This window comes from Periplaneta americana, chromosome 1 (genome assembly GCF_040183065.1).
Source record: "Periplaneta americana isolate PAMFEO1 chromosome 1, P.americana_PAMFEO1_priV1, whole genome shotgun sequence".
Taxonomy (NCBI): Eukaryota; Metazoa; Arthropoda; class Insecta; order Blattodea; family Blattidae; genus Periplaneta; species Periplaneta americana.
In genome coordinates, this window is record NC_091117.1 from 72,424,530 (window position 1) to 72,430,529 (window position 6,000).

The following is a 6,000-nucleotide window of genomic DNA, read 5'->3' on the forward strand; positions in this document are numbered from 1 at the left end:
AATCTGGATTCAATTCTTTGTAAGCATCTTGGTTTAAAGTATATGTCCTTCCTGTGCCTTTGCTGACATCAATTTGACACAAAATGTTTAAAAATGGAACTTCACAACTGTCATTGTCAGGCCAATAAAATGATGGAGAGGGTCCATGTGGATGCATGAATTTTATTGCAGCATCACCTTCTTCATAATTAACTTTTATGCCATCCTAGCATTATAAACAGGTCGTTACTACATCCAATATCGTGCGTAATCGGCTTATTATAGCACGACACAGAAAAACACACAGCTAGATTGAAACCTTCGATTGGGTAAACGTCGTGTGTATTCTTCAAATAGTAGCCAATGCACTGCCATCACAAAATATATAGACAAAAAAGCATGTCTGCATATTCACTAGGCGAATACACGAATTACATGTCAAGGGAAAGTGTATTCAGTTTTGTGTGTGTAGCGCTGGTGTTGCGGTACTCAGATGCTGCCGTATACAAAAGATCTGGCATAGCACGTCAAGTATAGTACATGGAACCGAAATATGTTGCAGTGTTCCTCCTCTTAATTTGTCCCCAACCGTTAGACTTCGGACATAGGTTAAATCGACGTAGGTTAACCCAAACTACATTATCCTGAAGTATATTACATTACTCTTGAGACACCCTGCATAAGATGTATGTCCCCTCTATATACGTCATATTTTTGTTGTTTAGTCAACTGTCCGAAGATAGGTCTGAACCTCACAAGTAATACCAAGAAGGTACCAATTATGAGGCAACTAGGTCAGGAGATAATGAGATAGGATGACCAGTTCCTTTCCCCCTACTCATATAGCCTTTATACTTACTTATTTACTTACTTACTTACTTACTTACTGGCCTTTAAGGAACCCGGAGGTTCATTGCCGCCCTCACATAAGCCCGCCATTGGTCCTTATCCTGAGTAAGATTAATCCAGTCTCTACCATCATATCCCACCTCCCTCAAATCCATCTTAATATTATCTTCCCATCTACGTCTCGGCCTCCCCAAAGGTCTTTTCCCCTCTGGCCTCCCAACTAACACTCTTTATGCATTTCTGGATTCGCCCATACGTGCTACATGCGCTGCCTATCTCAAATGTCTGGATTTAATGTTCCTAATTATGTCAGATGAAGAATGCAATGCGTGCAGTTCTGTGTTGTGTAACTTTCTCCATTCTCCTGCAACTTCATCCCTCTTAGCCCCAAATATTTTCCTAAGCACCTTATTCTCAGACACCCTTAACCTATGTTCCTCTCTCGAAGTGAGAGTTCAAGTTTCATAACCATAAAGAACAACCGGTAATATAACTGTTTTATAAATTCTAACGTTCAGATTTTTTGACAGCAGACTGGATGATAAAAGCTTCTCAACCGAATTACACAGGCATTTCCCATATTTATTCTGCGTTTAATATCCTCCCGAGTATCATTTATGTTTGTTACTGTTGCTCCCAGGTATTTGTGTTTTTCCACCCCTTCAAAAGATAAATTTCCAATTTTTATATTTCCATTTCGTACAATTTTCTGGTCACGAGACATAATCATATACTTTGTCTTTTCGGGATTTACTTCCAAACCTATCGCTTTACTTGCTTCAAGTAAAATTTCCGTGTTTTCCCTAATCGTTTGTGGATTTTCTCCTAACATGTTCACGTCATCCGCATCATATAGCCTATATAAATATATAAATGTGTATATCAATGTTATTGAAGTGAAACCCTTAAAACATTTGTCCCCAGTGACGTCAGCTCGAGCTCCCCGTCTTCATCCTCTGTATATATAGGTCAGATCTCGCTATAAAATAGTTCGTTGCAGTGTCAGTTTCCATTTTCCACGCGCTACTGTTCGGCAAAGTGAAAATGTTATCGTTGACTTCATCCCCAGAGGGTTGGGGTAGAGGGATTGTATGCAAGGACAGACCTAAATCCCCCCGGGGGTTTGGTTTCAGTAAATGTTAATACCCCCACCGTCACTGCGACAGCTGGAGCCTAGTTCTTGCATGCAGTGGACATCCAACTGGCGGCGAAGTCTGTTATCTTGTGTGCGACTTTACGTGTCTCTTTGACTATACGTCTATCTGCCCCACTTTGTCTATCAGCTCATCTGCATTCTCTTTGTCTGCTATCTCTATCTTTCTCTCCTCCATTGCTGTCAAGTTCGTCTTCTATCTTATCGAATATGAAGTCTACTTCGCCCTAATAAATATGTATTTTACTTTCTTACAAATAATTAAAATGTGAAATCTACTTAAACAACACATATAAAAATTATAACAGACGCTATAATTCGGTTAAACTTTACCTTAATTGGTCATTGCACGACGCTTTATCAACTGTTATGGTTATCTAGCGTCTCAATGAGATCGTTTCACCGCTGAAATGACATTAGCACAGATCTTGCGTTTAGGTTTTCATATGAAATAATTTGCAATATCTTGGTTACCTCTCTCATGTTAGTACATTGGACTCCATGAGACGATAACATTGCTGACAAATATTCGAAAGAAGTAGAAATTGAAAAATTGATTCTCGTGATGAAGACTGTTATTATTATTATTATTATTATTATTATTATTATTATTATTAGGAAATTCGTACTAATATAATTTCTGCAATGAACAGATATATTCTGTAGGAGTCACCGGCTTGGCTCAGTCGGTTAAGGCGCTTGCCTGCCGGTCTGAAGTTGAGTCGTGGCGAGGGTTCGATCCCCGCTAGGGCTGATTACCTGATTGGGTTTTTCCGAGGTTTTCCCCAACCGTAATGTGAATGCAAGGTAATCTATGGCGAATCCTCGGCCTCATCTCGCGAAATATCATCTCGTTATCACCAATCTCTTCGACGCTAAATAACCAAGTAGTTGATACAGCGTCGTTAAATAACCAACTAAAATAAATAAAAAAATATTCTGTAGGACCAAAAATTAAGCTTTACGTAGATTCTTCGCCCAACAGAGCATATTACTGTGGAGTCCCGGCCATCAAGTCACTCAATTGAGTGCGCTCCTTGTATAATGTCAGTTGAATTTATATATGTCAACATATATGTCGAACTTGGAGTCAGGCCAGAAAGGGAAAATCACTAGAGGAGAGAGATTCGATCCGGTGCTGTGGTTCGAACTTCGGCGTAGCTCAGTCATTAGAGCACTTGGTACATGGAACCAAGGACCCGGGTTCGATTCCCGGCGCCGGATCGAATTTTTCTCCTCTAATAATCATTGTTACCATAACAGATATATTCTGTAGGACCGAAAATTAATCTTTACGTAATTTCTGCAGTTACTTCCAGAGATACTGAAATGAAGTTAACAGAAGTTGAACAACCGTTGGGAACAATAAAGCGAACATTAATTAAGATAGGCTACTTATGTACGCTTGGGAGAAAAATTTGAAGTCTTTATACGTATTTTAAAAACTCTTTTTTCCCTGATTACTTGACACACAATTAATTATTTTCACACAAAAGAAACTACTCAAAAATTTTTTGGAGTGCAGGGAGGCAATTTTTTGAAGCGGAAACTGACATTTGTCTTTTTTTTTAGTCCTTGACCCAGAGTTTTTATGTAAGAACAAAATTTCTTTCACTGTCTTACTCCTAAAAGAACACAGAAGCAGCTGTGAATAAGCTGTTTTTCTCTATCTCATCCCATTAAGGGAAAATGTAATTTTATTTTTTGAAAATTTCATACATAAAATAAAAAATTAAGACCACTGAGTTTTAAATTAACTATTTTAAATAGTAGGACACTGTTAACTTAACTATGTTAATCAGCTTCAATTTAGTGCAAGAATGATGAAAATATCTCAAATGCACTTTGTGTTAACCATATTCACCACATGCTTCATATTTACAGTTATATTCCTTAATTCTTGTTGGCGAATAATGCAATACAAATAGTTTATATTTTCACGTGGTTCCATAATATTCCTTAATAACTTTAACGCGACCAAATAAACCCTTCCTTTCTACAGTCGTTCCAGGAGCCCCATCTATTACTACTGATACAATTTTTTAAGATCTAAATTCCTTTCTTCTATTACACCTTTCAAGGTCTAAAACAAACCATATAATGTTGTATTTTTCTTTAGTATAACTAATTCGAGAAGATATTCGTATACAGATAAATCGTCGTTCCAAGCTATAAGATGAAGTGTCTTAGAAGAGTAGTTGATAAAACTAGAAGAGATAGGAAACACGAGAGAATTTGAGAGGAGGTAAGCCAGAAAAAGACAGTGTATGAGGTTATAGAAGATGGTCAGTTGAAATGGTTTGGACATGTGAATATAGTGAGAGAAAACAGGAAAGTTGAACAAATAATGGAAATATGGATTGATAGCATATTGGGAAAATGGCGCGAAATACAAGATGGGTTAAAAGTCGCTTTTCCCCATATTCGTTCTTAGATTTCATACTTGTACACATGCCTACAGATGTCATACTACTTACTTACTTACTTATTGGCATTTAAGGAACCCGGAGGTTCATTGCCGCCCTCACATAAGCCCGCCATTGATCCCTATCCTGAGCAAGATTAATCCAGTCTCTACCATCGTATCCCACCTCCCTCAAATCCATTTTAATATTATCTTCCCATCTACGTCTCTGCCTTCCCAAAGGTCTTTTTCCCGCCGGCCTCCCAACTAACACTCTATATGTATTCCTGAATTCGCCCATAAGTGCTACATGCCCTGCCCATCTCAAGCTTCTGGATTTAATGTTCCTAATTATGTCAGGTGAAGAATATAATGCGTGCAGCTCTGCGTTTTGTAACTTTCTCCATTCTCCTGTAACTTCATATTGCCCCAAATATTTTCCTAAGAACCTTATTCTCAAACACCCTTAATCTCCGTTCCTCTCTCAAAGTGAGAGTCCAAGCTTCACAACCATATAGAACAACCGGTAATATAACTGTTTTATAAATTCTAACTTTCAGATTTTTTGACAGAAGACTAGATGACAAAAGCTTCTCAACCGAATAATAACAGGCATTTCCCATATTTATTCTGCGTTTAATTTCCTCCTGACTGTCATTTATATTTGTTACTCTTGCTCCAAGATATTTGAATTTTTCCACCTCTTCGAAGGATAAATCTCCAATTTTTATATTTGCATTTCGTACATATTCTGGTCACGAGACATAATCATATACTTAGTGTTTTCGTGATTTTCTTCCAACCCTATCGCTTTACTTGCTTTAAGTAGAATTTCAGTGTTGTCCCTAATCGTTTGTGGATTTTTTCCTAACATATTCACGTCATCCGCATAGACAAGAAGCTGATGTAACCCGTTCAATTCCAAACCCTCTGTGTTATCCTGAACTTTCCTAATGGCATATTCTAGAGCAAAGTTAAAAAGTAGAGGTGACAATGCATCTCCCTGCTTCAGCCCGCAGTGAATTGGAAAAGCATCAGATAGAAACTGTCCTATAAGTGGTCGTGCCAGAGAATCAGTCCCATTCAAAGGCTTATTTGAAGGATTCGTAACAAGCTGTTTTTTACGGTGATGGGTTGTTAGCCCTTCGCCCAACCCCCAGGCTGGAGGACCACCTCTTATATGCTGTCCACGACTGGTTATTCAATATATTCGCAGCTACCCTCCATATCTGGAGGCCGTCTCCTCTATCCGCAACCTGAGGACGCACCATGCCGTGGTGATAGGGACCCACAATACATAGCATTGAATAAATGAATAGCTGGTGTAATAAGTGGAGGGTTGGCAAACATATTCGTGCGTCAACTGTTTAACAGCTCTCGTTTTGTCAATATGCAGTTGATATGACAACAGGATGGAGCACCACCTCATTTTGGTGTAGGAGTGAGGGACTTCTTGCACCAGCAATTCTATAAATGGATTGGCCGTCGTGGCACAACAGTATGGCCACCCAGATCATGCGATCTGACGTCATGTGATATTTCGCTGTGGGGTATCCTGAATAATAATGCTTTTACTCAGAAACCGCAGAATATACATCAGTTACGACAGATGACT